This window comes from Stenella coeruleoalba (genome assembly GCF_951394435.1).
Source record: "Stenella coeruleoalba genome assembly, chromosome: 15".
Classification (NCBI taxonomy): Eukaryota; Metazoa; Chordata; class Mammalia; order Artiodactyla; family Delphinidae; genus Stenella; species Stenella coeruleoalba.
In genome coordinates this window covers 13,219,713-13,242,769 of record NC_137161.1, presented here as the reverse complement: position 1 = coordinate 13,242,769, position 23,057 = coordinate 13,219,713, and the positions used below count along the sequence as shown (strand labels likewise).

The following is a 23,057-nucleotide window of genomic DNA, read 5'->3' as shown; positions in this document are numbered from 1 at the left end:
TTGTTCTAGGTGCCGGGATACAAACAAGGTCCCCACAACCATGGGGTGTACTTTTTAGCAAGAGGACAAAGAAGCAAGTAAGTAAATCCAGGTAATTCCAGAGAGTGAAAAGTGCTATAAACATAAACCGAGGAGGCGTTCTTGACATTCTGAGGAGGTGACATTTGAGCTGAGACCTGAAGCATCCAGAGGGGCCCGACCTGTGATGCTCTGGAGGAAGAGCGGTCCAGGCAGTGGGAACAGCAAGAGCAAAGGCCCTGAGGTCGGAACAAGCACTGATGCAGCCAAGGAACAGAGAGGAGGCCAGCGTGACTGGGTGTAGCATGCTGAGTGGAGTGAGACGGAGGTGGAGGCCAGGCGGTGCAGGGCAAGGTAGACTTTATTACGGGTGTAGTGGGCCCCTGGAGGGAGGGTTTTATTCGAGGAGCTGCTAGCTCCTACAAGCCCTTTTGGGATTTTGCAGAAATGCACCCTTTCTAGCACTTACTCTCCTGCTTCAGCAGCCCTCAGCCTCAGTTGTACATTGGAATCATCTGGGAGCTGTAAAACAGCCTGATGTCTGCCCCTCCCCTCCACCCAGGGGTGCTGATTTAATTGGTCTGGGTATGGCCTGGGCACTGGAACTTAAGAGCTCCCCTGGAGATTCTGTTGGGAACCCCGGCTCCACTCACAAGCATCTCCCTGTGCACACAGTGAGGAGTCCCATCCTGGGCTCCTAGGACACACTCAGGGCCCTGTCCTATAGGTCCTTCCCCTACAGGTCAGCTCCTTTCCTGAGATGGACTCACTGAGGCCTAAAAGAGGAGGTGGGCGGGGCAGGGTTAGGGGTGGACATGACGTAGCTCATCAGCTCAGGAAGCCACAGAGTCAATCTCTAAGCCCAGTTATGCCTTCAGCCTGCTCCTGTCCCTCTGAGCTGGACGTTCCTCATCAGCAGGAAGGAAACCAATGGCTTTTCTTATGAACGGAGTGGCTGAAAAGACCATACAGGATGCTAGGCGTAAAAGCACTTCAAGAGTTAAAAAGAACTGACGCAGCCACTATAGAAAACAGTGTGGAGGTTCCTCAAAAAATTAAAAATAGAACTACCACATGAGGGACTTCCCTGGTGGCGCAGTGGTTAAGATTCCGCCTGCCAATGCAGGGGACACAGGTTTGAGCCCTGGTCTGGGAAGATCCCACGTGCCACGGAGCAACTAAGCCCATATGCCACACATACTGAGCCTGCACTCTAGAGCCCGCTAGCCGCAACTACTGAGCCCATGCGCTGTAGCTACTGAAGCCCACGCGCCTAGAGCCCGTGCTCTGCAACAAGAGAAGCCACCGCAATGAGAAGCCCGCGCACCGCAACGAAGAGTAGCCCCTGCTCGCCTCAACTAGAGAAAGCTGGTGCAGCAATGAAGACCCAACGCAGCCAAAAAAACAAAACAAAAAAAACCAAAAAACTACCACATGATCCAGCAATTCCACTTCTGGGTATTTATCCCAAGGAAATCAAATCACTTGAAAAGCTATCTGCACTGACCCCCCTGCCATGTTCACTGAAGCATTACTTACAGTAGCCAAAATATGGAAACAATCTAAGTGTCCACTGAGGGATGAACGGGTAAAGATAATGTGGTATATGTCTATAATGGATTACTCAGCCATACAAAAGGAGGAACTCTTTCCATTTGCGACAACACAGATGGACCTTAAGGGCATTATGCTAAGTGAAATAAATCAGAGAAAGACTAATACTGCATGATCTAAATCTAAAAACAAAAAACAAACCCATAATTGAACTCATAGCTACAGAGAACACATTGGTGGTTGCCAAAGGTGGGGGGTGGGGGATGAGCGAAATGGGTGGAGGTGGTCAAAGATATAAACTTCCAGATATAAAATAAATAAGTCTTGGGGATGTAATGTACAGCATGGTGACTACAGTTAACAACACTGTACTATATATTTGAAAGCTGCTAAGAGAATAGATCTTAAAAGTTCTCATCACAAGGAAAAACTGCACCTATGCGTGGCAATGGGTGTTTAACTACACTTACTGGGTAACCATTCTGCAATGTGTACATGTATCAAATCATTACGTTGTAATCATTATGTTGTATATCTAAAATGTATACAATGTTACATGCCAATTATATCTCAATTTAAAAAAGCTAAAAAGTATCTACAAATATAAGCAATAATAACTATGACGGCAATAACATCTACGTTTTGAGGCAATTTCCATGTACCCACACACTGTTCCAGTGTTTCACAGTAACTCTAGGAGGAGTCTACTGGGATTGCCCCATTGTACAGAAGAGGGCTCTCAGGCTCAGAGAGGTCAAGTGACTTGCCCAGCTCCACCCAGCTTCTGCATGGCCAAGCTGGGATCTGAACCAGGAAGTCTGGTTCTGGAGTCTACGCCCTTAACCATTATGACACATGGATTCTCAGGGCGTTATGTTCAATCATCTGTACCATCTTCATCTCCTGCCCAGGTGGAAACCACTGATACCCAGATTAACCCGAGAACTCATCACCCCATTCACTGGAGAGCCTGGTCCACGCCAACCACATGCGTTTATTTCACTGGCTGGACTGGGACATTTTAGGAACATGTCAACAGGAAGGGTGAGGGGCAGAAAGAGAGGCTTGGGGACAAATCTGAGGCAGAAACTGTGGGTGCCTCCCCTTCCGGTCATTCCCTGGTCTACAGGACCCCAGTTTTTTCAGGGGGTGGATCTTCCCCCACCCTGGCAACAAACCAGCATTAGTCTAAGCCAGTGGCTCTCAAGGGGGTGAAATCATTCCCCAAGGAGGCGTTTCTCTGGAATTTGTGAGGTTTTGGTTGTCACATGACTGGGGGATGCTTGTGGTGTCTAGTGGGGTTGCAGGGATGGTGGATAATGCAATGCTCCACGCAGTGAAGAATCGCCCCATTTCCAGCATGACTTTTGGACATCCCACCAGACACTCATGTAGGTGAAAAAGCTTTTATATTGCCTGACCTTAGACATGAACTCCGCTTCACACATAAACGCCAAAGATGTATTTGTGTGGTTCTACCCTATGCTGAATTTTCCAGGAATGCAACCGCTAAGTAAACTGAGGGAAGACTGTAGTTTGTTTCCTTTGGAAAATTTGGTAAATTGTTCTGCTTTGGAAAATCGTATTACTTACGGCCATAGCACTTGTGGTCTTCAAGTTGCCAAACCCAAACATCTGTATCCCACTGCATCTGTAGCTGTCAGATTTATGTGATTCTATACTAGTGTGAGCATCTGACTGCTTCATTACACCTTCTAATGTAGTTGTGTCTAAGTGTTCATAGGCTGCAATATATATGCTTAATTAGAAATCACTTTCCTTTTTAGCTTTTCTTTAAATTACAGTGAGGGTACTTTATTGATTAAAATATATGTGTAGACGGGTTATATTATCTATGAATTTACTTCAGGTAAACTTGGCAAAATCTGTTTGTTATAAGAAGAAGGTGTTTGACCTGCTAATTTGGGGAACAACTAAGCTAAACCGAACATAAAAACCCTATTTCCCTTTGTCAGTGTTTGGCTTAGAGGCTAGTACAAAACCCAACCCCAGGGCAATGAAGCTAAACCTTAGTCTGCTGGGGTGGGAGTGTTCTTGGAAGGATTTTGCTCTCTAATTAAAAGAGAGATCGCAAGGAATCCTGCTCTTTATTCCCATTTTGTAGGGGGATGTGATGTTTGGAGCTGTGGCAGCCATCTTGAGATCATGAAGCAACAAAGACCATGAAGCTGAGGACAGAGGAACAGGCTAGGAACATCCTGGGTCCTTGAGGACATTATTTTTTAGCAACAAATTGGCCCTTGGGCCCCCCCACTTTGGATTCTCATTATGTGAGAATTAAGTGTTGCTACTGCACAAGCCACTCTCAGCCAGGAATTCTATTACTTGCAGTGAACACATCTTGATTCACACTCAAGTGATTAGGACTCCAAACCACTAAGACTCTCGTAGGCTCTCCTCCTCTCTGAAATATCAAGGTAAGTGGCCTGCAATCAGAAGTCTGTGGACAGTGCCCGTCTCTAGAACAGGCCAGAAATGCTGCTTTTGGATGATGTGATTTTCACCAGAGCATGAACATCTCCTGGACTTTTGTGGCTAAAAACACTCCCCTGTTCTGGCTGCTGAGGTGGGTCAAGTCACCCGCTGGGACCCTGGTCTCCAGCCAATAAGAAAGGCTGTTGGCAGCATTCTTCTCCTAACACATCTGGCTTCCACCTGGCCAAACACATCTCGGGTACTGTTCATGGTCTCCGGGGACAGCCCTATCCATCAACTCACACACACAAGCCCTGCTCATAACGACTCTGAGTTTGGGATAGAACTTATCCAAGTTTCAATCAAGGCCCAGGTGTATAAAGCAGTGGATACAGGCCTTTCGTAAGACGAAGCTACACGTCAGAGGCCAGGGCCACCGGGCAGCATGTGTTTTGGAATCATATTAAGAGACCGTGGAAAATTCAAAACAGTGGCAGATACTGGTTAGAGAGAATTCCACGAAGTCTGGGTCTGGGCTGGAGGAGAAGCTCTGAAGACCATGTGACCAGCTGTTCTACCAAGGAGGCACTGTGCTGCCTGTAAGGCCCAGGATCCCATTTGAACTTCAGCAGTTTCCCGAGGGCATCTGCTGCAGAGTGATGACTATTTAGCTCTGTCTGCTAATCACTGAGCAATGAGTAGATGGACAAGGTGGGGTGAAGGGGCTCAGCCTGGGCCTTTGGGAATTTCTCAGGAGGATCATAAAGAGGTGAGCGTGTGGGATGTCTAAAAATATTCATCCAATTGATGCATGACAGGCACTGGAGCGGGGGACGAGGGAGGAAAGCCCATCAGGGAACAAAATACATTCTCCCTAGATGATTGTGTCCAGCCCCAGGGCTTAAAATAACATGGATGTACCGATGACTCTCAAATTTCACTTGCCAGTACCAACCAGCTCCAGACTTGTGTATCCAGCACCCAGTGAGCCTTCCGCCACCCAGGTCGAGTGTCATCTCAAACCCAACATTTCCACAACTACATTCTGGATTATCCTCGCTCCTCCAAACCTTCTCTCCTCGTCTTCCCTACTTAGGAATCACCATACTCCAAGCTGCCCAGTCATCTTTGACTCCTCGGCCTTAGAGATATATGGGGCTGAGTCAGTCTCTGTTGTGGGGTTGTCCTGCACATTGTAGGGTGTTTAACAGCATCCCTGGCCTCCACCCACTAGATACCAGTAGCATCTCCTCCCTAGTTGTGACAACCAAAAACACCTCCCGACATTGCTAAATGTCTCCTGGGGGGCAAAGTTGTCCTTGGTTGAAAACTACAGCTCTTCCCTCACTTTGAGTATCCAATCCACCAGAAAGTTCCACAGGCTTTGCCCCCCAAATATATCTCCAATCCACCCATTTCACTCCATCTCCATTCCTACCACCAAAATCCTGGCCCATATCAGCTCACCATCCTCATGTCTCTGCTTCCACCTGCAAAGCATCCCTCTCATGGTAGCCACTGACATCTTTTTAAAACACCAATCCTGTCATTCCCTGACTTAAAACTCTCCAGTGGTTTTCCATTTCATTTGAAATAAAATCTAAATTTCTCACCTTGGCCCCCATTTCTCACCACTGACCTCAACCCCCACCCCCACCCCACCCCGCCGCTTACTCACTACCCTTCACCCCACTGGACTTCTATTTGTGTTTTAAACAGGTGTCTTGAACAGGCCACTCCTCTCCACCTCCAGGCCTTTGCACTGGCTGCTCCTTCTACCTGGAATGCTCTTCCTCTACATCTTCCCCAGGTTGGCTCATCTCAAAATTTAGGTCAAAACTCAAAAGTCACATCCTCAGAGGGGCCTCCCTTGACCACCTGCCAAAAGTTGCCCTCCCCCACTCCCCATAATTTCCCATCACGTCACTATCTTATTTCCACCGTACAGCCTGGCACTTTCTGAAAGAGCCTCGGACTCGTTTGCTTGTGTATTATCTGCTTTCTCACCCTCTGGAATGTAATTCCATGAGAGTAGGGTTCTCTCTTGTTCATCCTAACGCCTAACACAGTGCCTGTCACACAATAGCTGCTCAATAAACACGTGTGCACTGACAAATAAGAGGAATGACCTCTTCATCTGTACTGCAGTTTCCAGAACACCTTTATATGCCTGATCTCATTTAGAGCATTTCCTCTGCCTTCTGGCTGCCCCTGCATCAGACAGGAGTACAAGATATGCACACTCGATGGGCCCTCTTTCCACCTCTTTGCTGATGCGGAACACACACACACGCACACACACACAGGGCACTCTGGTTCCCTTCCAGCAGCCAGGGCCCTCCCTGGGAGTTTGATTCAGCAGGGTCTGGAATTTGAGCTTTTTAACAAATACCTCCAGACGACTCTCATGGTGGAAGGTTGGGCAAACACTGCCCCACCAGAAGTCACAGAATCGTGGAAGTCCCTCGCTGACTGTCTCAAGGACCTGTAGGGACGCGGGCCACTCTCTGCTGGAATGGGCTAAATGCCTTGAGCCGTCATGAGCCTTACTTCAAACCGTTGGAGCCTAGAAGACACTGGGGTCTGTAGCCCATCCAGGAGGAAGAGTTTCAGAAGAAGAGACCTTCAGCCCCTTACCCCTGAAGAATAAAGGTGCAGAATCTCTCACGGGAAACGAGACAGGCTGGGACCCGGGACCCTTTGCTGCAGTGCCGCAGTTCTTGCACCTGCTCAAACGTCTCCTCGAGCAACAAAATACAAAGAAACTATAAGGGATTAAAAATAACTGTGCGCATGCACGATTGGGGCAAATTCTGGACAACAAGATACAAAGAGACCAAAAAGCTCAACTGCCACTTTTAAAGGGCCCGGAGCAAAAACAGGGCACTGCGCATGCCCCCTGCACACAACACCACCTAAGGGGGGGGCAGCCCACCTAAGCCACCGCTCCAGTCCGACCCCTGGACATACCCCTACCATCACCCCATATAAGGAATCAGCTCACACACCCTGAGGGAGGGAGCGAGCCAGCAAGGGAACCTGTACTTGTTCTTACCCCCCACCCCCGCAGCAGCAGGGGCCCCAATAAAGCCTTACCTGAAAAAAATAAATCACAGAATTCAGGCCAGGTAGCACCTGTCAGACACTAAGGCAGAAAAGTCCAGCCTCCAGCACTTGTTAACCTCAGTGGAGGGGCAGGGGAGGCTGTCCACTAAGCACCTGTTTCTGCGGTACCCCCTCGACCAAACTGGAAGCAGGTCCATCTGGCCATCATGTGTCACATTCATGTCCCCCCTCATCATAGGCACTGGCGGTCTGCCTCCCCAGCAGCCAGGCTCCCTTTCCCTGGTGTCCTCTGGGGCCTTGGGGTCTTAGTTGGTTTGCCCCCAGCTCCAGGGCGGGCCCTGGGAGCCTGGCCTAAGCCCATGGTCATTGACTCATTTCCATGGCCAGTGGCTGACCTGGAGTGAGCACGTGACATAAAACAGTCTAATCAGAGGGACGGTTGGGGCTTGGGTGGGCATTACCAGAAAAGAGGCTTGTTCTTTCCTGGTGGGCTCAAACCAGAGAGAATGAGAGGACAGCTCTTGAGCTCAACTCCTTAATCATGAGAACAGCCAATGTTTCCCCAGGGCTTGCCTGTGTCAGACACCATGTTAAAGCCCTTGACACTGATGATCTCATTTTAGCCTTTCCTACCAGCCAGGAGAGAGGTGCTGTGATTATCGACATTTGCTGGTTGAGAACACTGAGGCAATAGAAAGGTTAAGTAACGTGCCGTGGATCACATAACTGGGCAGGTAGCCACGCAGCCTTGCTCTCCTGACCACGGTGCTAGAGGCTGCCCGCCTCTCAGAGCTGGAGAGAGAAACCAGCCCCGTGGAAGAAAGAGCAGAGATGGAGAGGAACAGATTTTCAGGCCAAAACCTGAGCCCTGACTCAGCTGCGCCTGAAGCTGTTACCTTAGCATTTTTTGGTCATGAAAGCCAGTAAGTCCCTTTCTCTTCTTAAATTGATTTGTGATTTTTTCCCCCTACTTTCTGTTGCTTACAAGAGAAAAGGTCCCGGTTACTTCCCAGTCCTTCTAGGAAAGTACCCCTAACTGATAATCCGCTTGCGACTTGCACACAGCTGCTGCCCAGTAAACACCAGCAGATGCGGGTGAGGACGGCTCTCGCTTCCCACCTGTTAACCCGCTGGGTCTATAACCCTGACACCCACCTGCAGCCAGCCTAACGCCACTTCCCCTCTCCTCTCCGAGTGAGGCCTGGTTCCCTAGCAACCACCCCAGTTAGGCAAACACGCCATTTATCAGGATGCCAATTAATTATAATGATCTTAATGATCTTCCAATTAGGCAGCGCCTTGCATCTGGATCAGGGGCACTGCAGATTCCCCGCCAGGGCCCATCACAAGGAAGTGCGTGGAAGGTAGGCCAGGGTGAGGCCTCCCTCACCTGGAGGTCAGCACTGAGAGGAGGCCCTACCTTCCACATCCACTGGTCACACAGGGCCCAGGCCTGAAACAAAGGGCCCTGGACCCCCCCTCCCCCTCCCCTCCAGGGACAGGCCGATGCGACTCCATCACCAACCACAAGAGGGCCACACCTCTTGGAGAATTTTCACCCTCTTGCCATTGTGCCTTCAGTGGGCACGAACCCTCCCCTCAGATCTCATGGCTTTTGGCTGTCAGTCCGCGTGATACATCCCTTTGCATCCTGACTCAGGGAGTGTGTGTGCGTACTTGTAGGGAGAAGGGAACATGGCCAGGCAATCACATATTTTCCTCAAGGCATCCCTCACCCCCAAAACCAAAATACAAACCTCAGCCTCCCCCCAAACACTGGAGGTTTTTGGAGAGAAGTGGGACTACTGAGGGGCTTCTGCCTTTCAAAGTTTGATCGTCTAATTGTGTTTCTTTTTTTCCCCCCACTGCATATCTGTTTCTTCTACACTTGGAATAAAGGCCAAGGAGGGAAGAGAGTACAGTGGGTCAGAGTGGACCCCGGAGGCCCAGGGTCTCGCCAATCCCAGCTGTACCACTGACCAGCTGTTGGAAAGTCACGATCCTCTCAGTGCCTTAGTTTCCTCCTCCTTAACACGATGACAATCACAGGACCTACCTCCCAGGTGTTTTGAGTGAATGAAATGAGTTATCATGCCTAAGGATTTAGAACAGTGCTTGGCCCATGAAACACTACATAAGTGTTAACTATCATATCAAGTCTAGACTAAACCCTTTCTTTTAAATACAAAATGGTCAGAAATGATGATATTCTTCTGCAGGACAAGGCTTTCAGTCTCTTTCTGAGGGAAGGAAGTCTAAAAACAGATTGGATGGAGTTGGGCCAGATTCCCTGGCTGGCTAACTCAGGAGACCAGAAGCTGCCCCCTTGAGGCAGGTCCAAACAGATAAAGCGAACATATCCAGGGAAAGGAAGAGGGAAATATTATTCCCAAATCTAAAGGATCTTCAAGTGTGAGGGTGTGCGACCGCACACCAGCTAGGTCCTAGGGATGGCGGCTAAAGGGAGTTGTTGGGCAGGGGACACACACATGTACATACACCACACACAGTCTCACACACAGCCGCCTGGTCCTCCTCCAGGCGGAGGCGTTTTACAATTAACTCATCACTCAACCCTCAAGTTTGAAAACTTAACATGCTATTAAGGTTTCAGACAAAGCCATAAATTCAAATAAAAAAACCGAAAAATATACACAAAGCCCAAAGCCCAAACCCACACGGACTCTCAGCCATGGCAGCCATGCCGACATCATGCATTTATGTGCATGAACTTGGCCCAAGGAAGATCCTTCGTGAGCAAACGTCCAACTGCCATCAGCAAAGCCTGCCACCATCTCCCCTCGAGCTGCTTATGAGGACACTAAGTTACACACCCGGACAGGCTGTTGTGATGAGTTCTCTCCTCCACACGTGGGACAAGCACAGCTGGGAGAACCTCTCTCACCAGGTGAGTGGTCTTCAGGCTGTCCTCCCCACCCCCTTTCTACATGGAATGAATGCCTTTAATTTAATTAAAACCCTCCAGTGGCTCCGCAATGGGTAGTGGAGATGCAGCAATAGCAAATCTCCTTCACTATTAACTACAAGATGAGAGTAACTCTTCCTGATTCACGGAGAGGTGCCAGGTGTCCTCCAGGGAAAGCCCATCCTCCCTGCTTCTCTGGCCCCCAGAGAACCTGCCCAAGAGCAGCCTCCCTTCTCTGCCCCAAAGGAAGGGAGAGCAGCGCTGTGGGAAAGAGGCAGGGGACAGATGGAGGGGCACGCGGGAGGGTGTCCCGACATGCACAGATGTGCAAATACCCAGATTCAAATATAAGCTAAATGTAATGACTTGGTTAATTAAATATTGACTTTTAACTCAAAAAGTGATTAAAACAAGCTGCAGGAAAGGCTGTCCAGAGAGCAGAGGGGGCAGGGAATTGATTCAGAACTTTCAGGAAGGGCGAAGAGGAGAAGGAAAAAGGGGACTCTCAAAATGGATGTCTGGGCTTGTCCTACTGTGTGCAGGGGCCATGGTCTTCAGTCTCTACACGGGGAGTTGCGGACAGAGGTCACTGGGCAAAACTAGGATTTGCGGGTGTCACCTTACTGTTTCCCACCCTTAGACCGCATCTCTTTCCCTAGCTGCCCTCAAAGTGAACTGAAAGCTTGTGGTGCTCAGGAACTCGAGTCTGTTCATCGCTTTTCTCTGGATCATAACGCGGTGCCGGGCACCAGGAGGTGTTCCATAAAGGCTTGCAGAACGAATGAATGAACTACTATAAAGAATATTAAAAGAAAAGAAAAAGTACGGTCCTAGAAACCGCTGCGGCTCCACTGTCACACTTCCGAAATCCCCGGGCGGCTGGACGGGAGCATCTCTCTACAAGGAGATGAGAACTGGTTCCGACCCAGCCTAGGAGGAGATTTGTCTTTACAATCCCATTTGCTTTCAGTATGTGCGAGCTCCCTATCACTCTGAAGATCCGGTCCACTGCTTTCCCGTGTCCTGCCCGGACAAGCCCCACGTGGTCTGGCTTCTAGCCGGTCCGTTGGGTCTAAACTCAAAGGGGTCAAAGAGGCCAGCCCCCTGCGGCCGGCGAGCCCAGGAGCGCTGCCTCCAAGGTCTCCAAGGCTCCGCGAGGCGCGTCGGCGGGTCAGGGGCGCGGTGGAAAGTCCTCGCCCGCTCGCCCAACCCGCCAGAGGGGTCAAACGGGTCATCCTCCCGCGGCCCGCCGGCGCCGGAGCCACCCTGCAGCCCGCGCTCTGCGCTGGGGCCGGAGCCTAGCGGTGGGGACTGGCCCCAAGCTCACCTGGGAAGCAGTCGCGGCCGCGCGCGCCCCGGGGCCGACTCCGGCCGCGGGGAGCCCCCGCCCCGCCCACCTGGCCCCCGCGCCCCACTCACCAGCGCGCACGGCCCCGGCGGCCTCAGCGGGCGCTGGGCGACGCCGCCTCTACCGCAGCCCGGCCGGGCCGCGGGGCGCAGGGAGTCCGCGCCGCTGCTGCTGCTGTTGCTGCCGCCGCCGCCGCCGCCGCCGCCGCCGCCGCCGCTGCTGCATCCCCAGCGAGTGCTGCTGCCGCTCCTCCTCCCCTCCCTCCGCCTCCTCCCGCCTCTCCGCCCTCTGGCTCCGCCGCCACCGCCCCCCGGCCCCCGCCCCGGCGCACCGCCCTCGCCAAAGTCCGGGTCCGCGCCTTGCCCGGGCGGCTCTCGCATCGCCGCAGCCTGGCCGCCGCGCCGCCCGAGCCTGCCCCTTGGCACCGTGCGGCCCGGCCCCCCGACTGCCTGCCTGCCGCCCAGCTCCGCGCGGGGGAGGCGAGCGCGCGCCGCGGAGGGGAGCGGCGGGCCGGCAGCCGCGGGGGACCCCGCCGCGGCGCCCTCCCGGTGCCCCAGCGCGCGCGAGCTCTTTACCTCTGGCTGGAAGGACGGGCGGCCCGGCCGGCCCGGCCCTGCTGTCCCCGGCGTCCGGCCCCGGCCCCGAAGTCTGGCCCCGGACGGCGCAACGGCGGAGAGCGGGGGTCCGGACAGCCCTCTGCCTCCTGATGCCTCGGGACCCCGCTGGCCGCGCTCCCGGCGCCGAGCGCGCACCCTCGCCGGGCCACAGACGCACACTCACCCGACACACACTCGCTCCAGCTCGCCCTCGGCGGAGAGTTGAAACAGCTGTGGGATTCGCCCAGGAGCTGGAAATGAGGGAGGGACGCGGGCCGGAGCCGTGCGTGTGAGGGTGTGTGTGTGTTGACACACACACACACGAGGGGGGCATCTCTAATAACTCAAATATTGCAATAAAGTCAGGAGGGCCATCGATCAGGTCCACTTGGCTGGAAGCGAAGAGAAAGAATCCTTGCCTCTTTTCCGCTTTCTTTTTCTCCTCCCTCTGAGCTGGAAGGAGCCAAGTGTTCCTCGGGACGTACGACGGTCCCGGCCGGGCGCTCTCCTCGTAATGACACGTTAATAAATGTTTTCTTTTATCTGTTTTCACAAGGGCTCGCCCCGGCCTGCAAACACCCGACCGCCTTCGCTGAAAGCCCGGCGCTCGCCTCTAACCACACACGTTAGCTTTTGGAGACGCCGGCTCGAGCCGTGGCCCGCGGCTGGATCGAAGGGTGAACTGCCCACGCGCCCAGGAATCTCCCTGAGACATTAACTTGAGCTCACGTGAAAATAGCTGCCGTTGCCCAGAAATGGTTCGGGAATAGGAAAGAAAGGAGGAGAAAGTGGCTTCCTCCGAAAGGGGAGGAATTCGACTCAAGGTGGTGCTGTCTACCGCGCTTTCCACTGTCCCCAGCGTCGCAGAAGAGGCCAGAGGGGGACCTGGCTGATAGGGATGGGCAATGAGCCGGCAGAGAACCAACTAGTAGCTGCAGAAAGCACAGCTGAGCTGCTAAGGGGACAAAGACTCAGCTGTAGATAGGTATACTTGCAGGCAGTAGTAACTGAGGTAAACCTGGTAACACTCTTAGGCGGTATTATTATACCAATATTACACAACTGTAAGTAGTGGACCCAGGATTTGAACCTGACACATTTGGCTTCAGAGTTGTTTTAAAATCCCAGGCCATTGTTACTTTCCAACCCAGCGTCTCTTTTCTCTGCCGCAGTCCTCTTTCATGCTAGCTGGGGTTGTCATATTTAGTAAATAAAAATACAGAAGGTCCATGAGGATATACTTATACTAAAAAATTCTTCATTGTTCATCAGAAATTCAAATTGAGTGTCCTGACTCCTTTATGGCGGGGGCTCTAGGCTCTCCCCGCCATAATCTCCCTTAGCTACCCCAGATCAATTTACAGTCTAAGTAAATCAGAAAAACCTGGAACTTGCTTTTCCAAATCAGCTTCTGGTGGCCACCTTTTGGGACCACTGAGGTTGCTGTTCCTCTGCCCTCTTTTTGCCTTGAATCAAAATGTGAGGCTTACCTCTTCACCATCAGCAATGAAAAATAGTGGGGACCCCTACCCTTTTGGCCTCATCTTTGCAGAAGGGACACATTTGCTGCAGAGCCTCTATTACCGTGCTATCCGGGAGAAGTATAAAGCTGGCTAAGTATGTAATTTTTTTCCGTTTTTTTTTTTTGTTTTGGTCGCACCCTGCGGCATGTGGGATCTTAGTTCCCCAACCAGGGATGGAACCCACGCCTCCTGCATTGGAAGGCAGAGTCTTAACCACTGGACCACCGGGGATGTCCTAGCTATGTATGTAATTTAACATTTTCTGGTAGCTGCCTTAGAAAAAGAAAAAGAAACAGGTGAAATTAACTTTAATAACAGTTTATTTAACCTAGTATATCCAAAATATTATCACTTCAACATATAATCAGTAGACACATTATTAATGAGATATCTGACATTCTTTTTTCTTACTAAGTCTTTGGAATCCAGTATGGATTTTACGCTTACAGCAGCTCTCAATTCAGACCAACCACATGGGGCTAGGGGACCCCATATTGGACAGTGCAGCTCTAGTAGGTTCTGTGGTCCAGGGCTGACTGTTTTCACCAGGTTACCTCCTGTAATCCTCTTCATCTTGCAAGAAAACTGATGCTCAGAAAGGTAAAAGGGTATTAATCACGGTCACAAAGTTGACAAACGGGATTTTGACCCACTTGAGGCTCTGCCTGGCTTTGGGACATGTTTTCCCTGGGGCAACAGTTTTCTAACTGGGACCTCAGAGCCCCATGGGGGTGTCTCAGCGGCCTGGGGTGGAGGAAGGAGGTGAGATCTGCCTTTTGCCTACTTGTTATGTTGGGTTCTGGAGAATATTGCAGAGGTAGAGGGGAATTCCACTGCAAACAAGTTCAGAAACACACTGCCTTCCTTCAGGCCTCGCATCCATGAGGCCTGGTCCAGGATCCCTGGTTGGGGAACTAAGATCCCACATGCTGCAGGATGTGGCCAAAACAAAAAAAGAAAGAAAGAAAGAAAAAGAAAGAAAAAGAAAACAAGTTACATACGTAGCCAGCTTTATACTTCTCCCGGATAGCACGGTAATAGAGGCTCTGCAGCAAATGTGTCCCTTCTGCAAAGATGAGGCCAAAAGGGTGGGGGGGTCCCACCACTTTTTGTTGGTGATGGTGAAGAAGTAAAGCCTCACATCTTGATGAATGGCTCTCCCTTCCCTAAATGGGCTGCGCCTGCAGTTTTCTTCTCCATCCTGTCTCCTCATCAGGGAACCCCAGTAGCGGAGGGGCAGCTCACCTTTGTGGGGCTATAGGTGGGGCTGAGATGGTGTCATTTGATTATCTGTTTTGGATATTTATTCTTTCCGCTGTTGCTGTTCATAGACCAAATGTTGTGATGTCTGTGACTTGCCCCTTGTCCTTTATTAGGAAGGAGATGGGTCTTGTTGTGTGAGTGCCTCTTCGTGTGTGTGTACACGTGCCCGTGTACGTGTGCAACCACGTACGTGTGTCCATTGTAGGCAGCTGCTCTAGATCCGGCTTCAGGTCAGGACTTAACTCGCCAGCTCAGACGCCCAGAGGTCTGCAAAGTGCCCTCTGGCCACATTGTCCTATAATTCTCAGCAAACCCATGGTCCTTTCGGTCCGAGGCCTCGGCCTAAGTTTTCCAGGTTCCCTCCAGGCAGGTGGGGACTCCTGGCCCCATTTGGGAGCTCAGGGTCTGCCTGGGAGACACAAGGGGTCTCAGGGGCTCAGATGCCCCCCAGCCTGGGAAGTCACTCAGCCACGACTGGGTGGGGTCCTGGGTGCGGCCTCAGTATAAGTCTCAGGCCCTTCCACCTCCTGATTCTGCAGCCCCTGCTGGTCTCCACCCACACCGTCGGGGACGGCCTGTCTCAGCTCCGTGTCCCTCCTCACTCTGGTGGCACCTCTCGCTGTGATGACCCTGGTCCTGGTTGGGTAATCGGGCTTTTCAGGCTTCTCACACCACTCCCCACCTCCTTGTTGCTTTAACCTCGGGGTACCTTTCCCTTGACACCCACAAGTCCCCTTTCCTCCTCCCGTGTGTTCCCTTTGTGCAGAACCCCCGTCTGGTTCTATCGACCTGGCTCAGCCAGAATGCTCTTCTATTTCAGGGACTCCTATGCAACAATTAAAAAAAAAAAAATCATCCTGCTGTGTGTTTATCTCCATCAGGAGGCTGAAACTCAATCTGATTGTCCAAGTGCTTCTGGCTGCATTTGGGTTGGAGTAGATGGGATTTTATGAGACTGTAAAAATCGAGCTTTTAACTAGCTCGAACAAATTTGCGTGTCAAGGAGAAACGCTGAGAGTAGAAACAGGACTGCAGAGGGGAGGTTTGGAAATGCGAGTGAGCCTCCGAAGTGGGGCACAGGTGGCTTCAATAACCCACACGAGTTTGGCTGTAACTTGCTTCTACAAACCCAAAGAGGCGGCAGTCACCCCCGGGGGGTTGGGATCCAACTTCTCAGCTCCTCAGTGGGGACAGTTTTGCATGGGTTTTCAAATACGAATCCCAGCATCCTCCATAACATGGAGAATTTGTGGTTAATTCTGCTGAGTTTTCACTTAGACCCAAGCTGTCTTGTCTGTAGAACTGCAATTGCGTTAGAGAAACACTGTTTACATTTCTTGAGATATTGTGATAATGAAAAACAGCACCATCAACCTCCATTAAGTCAAAAGAACATTAATTGTATATTTCATGCTGGGCTGGCAGCTCACACAGACGTGCTTTACTTCAGCAAAACAGGGCTCATCTTTGCAATGAGGTACCCATTTCCCTCCTTAATTACACGTAATTGTATAGTCTAATTTATTCTAACGCCCTACGCCTAAAAGTGCACATTCATGAATCAAGGGTTAGATTGGGAGGTAGGAGAATTATAAACGGGTATAATTGCAGTCTCGGGGGGGGGGCTGCTTATGAGTGATCTCAAAGAGCAATGATGTTTATTCTGAATTCTTGCTAATGAAAGACAGGCTGCCTCCAGTTAAGAACACAGGTAACAGTGATGATTTGTCTGGTTGGTTAACAATACACCAATAGTTCTCTTTTGGATAAATGATCAAGAAAGATTAAATAGGTGAATTTCATGTAATTTGTGATGGGATGAAACAGACACACAAACTGCGTTAGTCCTCCTGTAATTGTGTATTAAAATGAGTACTGCAGCCCCAGGCAGCACAGCTGCAGATCTCCGTGGACAAGGCAGGGCTTGTGCGTCTCTGGTGGACCATGGTTTTCTAAAGGGGAAAAGCTGGGTCCATTTGACCATAAGTGCAATTCAATTTAGTCTCTCTCTGTGACAGCACCCCTCCTTTTTACAATTGCTTTCTAGAAAAATCACTTTTGAACTTTGGTTGTAATTAGTCAATTTATCAATTATGATTAATGCTGGTGGCTGATTTAGGAAAAGTGAAATAATGACTTAGCCCTGCCCCAGGGCTGAAGTTCTTACTAACCTGGTCTCTGCCCCCACTGGCTGGCGACTCCTTAGCTGATCACCTCGGGGCTCAGTTTCCCCATTTTAAGAATGAGAATAATATTGAGGACATTGCAGGTTTTCATGTGGTCTAAGTGAGATTAATGAAGGTAAGCGTGCGCACGATGCCTGGCTGGGAGTGTTCGTTGAATCGGAATCGGAAATGTGGGACACGGGTTCGAGCCCTGGCCCGGGAAGATCCCACATGCTGCAGAGCAACTAAGCCCGGTGCCACAGCTACTGAGCCCGCGTGCCACGACTACTGAAGCCCGTGCACCTAGAGTCCACGCTCTGCAGCAAGAGAAGCCACCGCAATGAGAAGCCCGTGCACCGCAATGAAGAGTAGCCCCCACTCACCACAACTAGAGAAAACCCACGCGCAGCAACAAAGACCCAACATAGACAAAAGTCAATAAATAAATAAACTTATTAAAAAAAAATCAGAAATGTGCTACCATGGGCCTGTAGAGAGATTCCTCCATCGTCTGCAAATCCAAGACAGCTGCTGTGATGCCAAAGCAAACCAGCTCATGCCACTCCCAGGCTTAAAATCCCTTCTGCTTAGATGAAAATCCAAATTCCTGAGCAGGACCACAAGATCTACATGGTCCCAACCCTGGCCACCTACCACCATCTTTCTCTGCTCACTTACTTCTCTCTTTATTATGAAAATTTCAAATGAGAAATGGAAAGAATAGTACAGTGGATATGCTATACCCGCCACCTGGAATCAACAGGTGTTAATAGTTTGCCATGTGCCCTGATATGTTGCTGAATGATTTGAAAGGAAGTTGAGGACATCGTGGCAAATCACCGCTCAGGACTCGAGTGGGCATCTCCTAAGAATAAACTGTTCTTTCAGATGACCTCCCCATCACTATCACACCTAAGGAAATGGACAGTAATTCCATAATCACTCCCCGGCTTGCTCACATTAATGGAGCCCCAAGGGTTTCTTTCTCTTTGTTCCTTAAACCTTTGCCTACCTCAGGGCCTTTGCACTTGCTGTGCCTTCTGCCTGGAATACTCTTTCCCCAGATTTTTCTCTATCATCTCCTTGTCATCATTCAGATCTCAGCTTAAATGTCACCTCCCTGAGAGTTGTCTCCTGTTTCACCTAAAGGTGTTCCCTGATCTCCCTCACTCTCCATCTTCCCTCCCCATTTTATTGTCTTCCTATAGCATGCCACTGTCTGAAATTCTGTATTTATTTTATGTCCGTGACCATGGTCTATTTCCTGCTCCCCACATCCACCCTACACTAGCTGCGGGAGAGCGGAAGCTGTGTCTGGTTTGCTCACTGTCGTAGCTCCAGTGCCTAGAACAGCGTCTAGCGCACAGTCGCTATTCAGTAGATATTTGTTAAGTGAAGGAGTGAATATCCCTGTGTGTGATGTTTTCAAACAGAAGTCGTAAATGGAAGCGTTGGGATACCAGTGTCTAGAGGCAAATCCGTAGGGGTTCAATCACAGTGCCCCTACTCACCAGCTCTGTGTTACTCTGGGCCTCTGTCCCCCCCCCCTTTTTTTTTTTTTTTTTACGGTACGCGGGCCTCTCACTGCCGCGGCCTCTCCCATTGCGGAGCACAGGCTCCGGATGCGCAGGCTCAGCGGCCATGGCTCACGGGCCCAGCCGCTCCGCGGCATGTGGGATCTTCCCAGACCGGGACACGAACCCGCGTCCCCTGCATCGGCAGGCAGACCCTCAACCACCGCGCCAGCAGGGAAGCCCTCTGTCCCTTTTTAAACTCCTCTGCCAAACGGGGATGATGACGATCATCTCTGCTTCCTAGGGTTGTTGTGAGTTATTAATGAGTTTATCTACAAAGTGCTTAGAACAGTGCCCAGCACGTAACAGCCAACCTTCCTTGTGCACTTATAAGAGGCCCATGATTTTAAGCTCCATTGGCCACGCACAGGCTCACATAGAACCGGTCTCCAAACAGAAAGCCCTGGGGAAAACTTCCTGGGAGGGCCGATGCACCATGGGCCACATGCTGCCCTGTGAGAGACCAGCCAGGTCAACATTTGGCCTGAAAAAAGGCCCTGATTGTTTATAGTGGGCATCTGGGCTGATGGTCCCGGCCCGTGGTTAAATATTTTGACTCTCACCCCTGAGACCAGCCCTCGGAGGCTCACACGGGATGGGGGCATGGGAACCTGGGGAGGAGGGGACAAAAGGAGACCCATCTCCCTGCTGGAGGAGAGTGAACCCAGTGGCCTAGGCTCTGACTCCGTGGGTCCCCCCCACCAGCTCCCCCAGGGTAGGTAGACTCTGTCATGAACCTTATCACTGGCCTGTACATTTTTAAAAAAGGATATTCAGTGCTGGATGTCAAATATGCAGGGGAACATAGGTAAATACATGTTTTTCAGCTAAAGTTGCAATAACAAATGAGTTAGGGAATCAGGAAAAGACATGGGTATTTTTTTTAAAAAAACAAACTTTACAGAGGTATAATTCACATACCATAAAATGCATCCATTTTGAGGGTACCACTAAATGGTTTTTAAATCTCCAGGGTTGTGCAACCATAACCCAGTTCTAGAATTTTCTCATCACCTCTCATAATAAGATCCCTTATGGGCATCTTAGAATCAGCCCTCCAGGTGATTCTAACCTGCAGCCAGGCTGAGAGCCCTGCTCAGGGGTGGGGTCTTGGGAACCAGAGGAGGGCGGCATAAGGTGGCCCAGAGAGTGCTGGGCACCTGGTTGACACTGAAATAATGAATGTACTTAATTTAAAAGAATGTAAATGAATAGGTATACGTATAACAGAATCACTTTGCTGTACACCTAAAACTAACACAACATTGTAACTCAACGAGACTCCAATATAAAATAAAAAATTTTTTAAAATGAATGTAAATGAACACCCACAGGAGCAGTTTTGGTTGTGGGGAGGCTGGGGTGTAAGGGGAGAGGGATGGAGGCTGGGCCGCTGAGACGGTTTGGTGGAAGCCTAGACCTTGGTCTAGAAAGGTCCATCTGGGCTGCAGGTAGCGCTGGCAGTGGGGAGTGGAGTGGGGGCTCCTCCACATTTCCACCTGGAAGGAGAGGCCTGTGCCCACTCCCCAGTCCACACATCGTACCTCCCCTGGAAGTCAGGAGGGGGGAATGGTGGCTGGGAACGGGGGTGGGTGTGGAGGAGCCTGCAGGACCCCCTGCTTGGCCCAGAGCCAGGCCCACCGGGGTCACTGTTGCAGGGGTGGGGGTGAAGCACTATCCTTGGGGACACACGGGGCAAAAACAGAGGAGAGGAAAGGACCCAGGGGTCCTGCTCTTTCCATCTTGGTGCAGCTCCCTGGGCCCGGGAGGACTCTGCAGAGCAGCTGGACCAGCTCCATCCTGCTCAGTGTCTGGGACCCCCAAAGTGTCCCCTTACCTTCGTTCCATCAGGACCTTGCCCGCCGCTCTGCCCCGAGGGGTGCCTCTCTCTAGTCACAGCGCCGTCCCCTGCCCCGGCCAGGCAGAATCTCTGCCTCTTGGCGCTCAAGTTTATTGACACCCTGTGCTTGCTGCTGGTGACTCATCTGTTTGTGCTGATATCCAGTCGTCTGAGGCTCTGGCAAGCGCTAGCGCCCACCAGGGCTGGGCTGCCGACCAAGACTGCACGCAGAGGCCTCTGCGAAGAGCTGGTTTATCCTCCGTCTTCTTCACCTTGGAGGGAGGACTTCGGAGTATAACACCTGCCACTTAGAGAACACTGTCTGGGCTTGGCTGCAAACAATAGACCCACTTTGGCCAGTTAAAGCAAGAGAGGGATTTGTTGAAAGATATTAAGTGTTCCCAAATCCTCGTGTAGGTTGAGGGGAGTGTCAGAATGCAGTCTGCAAGCTAGGCAGCAGGAAGAGACTTCAACCACACCATGGGAGCTGCTTTGGTAACACACCAAGGCTGCCGTGTCTGTCCTGATGAAATTGGGCCCAGACATGGAAGTCCCAGCCACTGCTGAGGCCCCAGAAAGACTGATAGCCTTGCCACGGTATTTTCTAGAAGCTCAGATCCCTTGGGCACAGCGGCCACCCCACAACGCTCCATTCTGAATTTTTGTCTCCCATGGGTGTGTCTGATTGGTAGAGTGTGGGCCACGTGACCGTATCCAAGCCACAAAGAGGTGCGGGAATTGGAGTTTCTGCCGTTGGCTTGGGAAGGCAGGACTCATTTGTGGGATGTTAGCAAAATGGAGAGAGGGAATTGGATGGCCAAAAAAGACAAACACCTGCTCCACCTGTAGCATGCCAGCAGGTGGGCTGAGCACTCAATGCCTCTCATTTAATCCTCCTCCTTATAGTTAGGGAACCAAGGATCAGAGAGGGGAAGTGACTTGTCCAAGGTCTCAGGGAGCTCAGACTCCAGAACCTTTACCAAACTTCCAAAGGCAGGATTAGATGGAAAATGACACAGAGTTCTCCAGACCCCAGCCATCTGGATGCCCTAATGCTGGCCTGGGGCCTCAGCCACAAGTTAACCAATTTCGTGTGGCCAGTGCAGTCACAGGACAGGCTCTGCAACTTTGCTCACTGAGTCCTGATTGAAGCAGGAAACTACTTACATTTCGTCCATTTGTGAACAGCCAGATCATGTAAAATTCATCTGGGTACCCAAGGTCAGAAGACTTGGACTCTGATTCTGACTTCCTGTTGCGTGGCCTTGAGCCTCTATTTGCTCATCTGTTAAATGGGCACCAAAATCTCGCCCCACTTCACTCCCTCCATGATTATCATTCAAATGTTAAAATGTGAATGTGAGCTGGAATAAAGGGATAAACTCTCTGCAGGACAGTTCTCTTCTTCCTTGATCTTGTTACACGTCAGCAAACTGTGGATAAGGAATCTGTATGGTCTGAGTATAGCTGCATTCACTGGGGCTCATAAGGAATCATAAGCTGGGCAATAGGTGTTTTCTGTTTAGACAGTAAGTGAAGACCTGTATGCAGGAAACTATAAGACACTGATAAAAGAAATTAAAGATGATACAAACAGATGAAGAAATATGCCATGTTCTTGGATTGGAAGAATCAACATTGTGAAAATGACTCTACTACCCAAAGCAATCTACAGATTCAGTGCAATCCCTAACAAACTACCAATGGCATTTTTCACAGAACTAGAACAAAAAATTTCACAATTTGTATGGAAACACAAAAGACCCCGAAGAGCCAAAGCAAACTTGAGAAAGAAAAATGGAGCTGGAGGATCAGACTCCCTGACTTCAGACTATGCTACAAAGCTACAGTAATCAAGACAGTATGGTACTGGCACAAAAACAGACTATGCTACAAAGCTACAGTAATCAAGACAGTATGGTACTGGCACAAAAACAGAATTATAGATCAATGGATCAGGATAGAAAGCCTAGAGATAAACCCATGCACATATGGTCACCTTATTTTTGATAAAGGAGGCAAGAATATACAATGGAGAAAAGACAGCCTCTTCAAGAAGTGGTGCTGGCAAAACTGGACAGCTACATGTAAAAGAATGAAATTAGAACACTTCTTAACACCATACACAAAAATAAACTCAAAATGGATTAAAGATCTAAATATAAGGCCAGACACTATAAAATTCTTAGAGGAAAACATAGGCAGAGCACTCCATGACATAAATCACAGCAAGATCCTTTTTGACCCACCTCCTAGAGAAATGGAAATAAAAACAAAAATAAACAAATGAGACCTAATGAAACTTAAAAGCTTTTGCACAGCAAAAGAAAACATAAGCAAGATGAAAAGACAACCCTCAGAATGGGAGAAATTATTTGCAAATGAAGCAACGGACAAAGGATTAATCTCCAAAATTTACAAGCAGCTCATGCAGCTCAATATCAAAAAAACAAACAACCCAATCCAAAAATGGGCAGAAGACCTAAAAAGACATTTCTCCAAAGAAGATGTACAGATTGCCAACAGACACATGAAATGATGCTCAACATCATTAATCATTAGAGAAATGCAAATCAAAACTACAATGAGATATCACTTCACACCAGTCAGAATGGCCATCATCAAAAAATCTACAAACAATAAATGCTGGAGAGGGTGTGGAGAAAAGGGAACCTTCTTGCACTGTTTGTGGGAATGTAAATTGATACAGCCACTATGGAGAACAGTATAGAGGTTCCTTAAAAAACT

General features: G+C 50.2%; 1 protein-coding gene across 5 annotated transcripts in view; it reads right to left on the bottom strand.

Moving 5' to 3' along the window:
- The window catches only part of SULF2 (sulfatase 2), a 149,270-nt gene extending 128,715 nt beyond the window's left edge, over positions 1-20,555 (bottom strand). For 2 of the 5 annotated variants that reach the window (XM_079946484.1, XM_079946489.1), the window contains exon 1: positions 11,924-12,069. The gene's annotated coding sequence lies outside the window, so the exon portion shown is untranslated. Of the gene's footprint in view, positions 1-11,419; positions 11,537-11,923; positions 12,070-12,128; positions 12,402-20,306 lie in introns of those variants that run through there. The other 3 variants (XM_079946487.1, XM_079946485.1, XM_079946486.1) reach the window with 3 other exon arrangements.
- Positions 20,556-23,057: the final 2,502 nt, after the last annotated feature.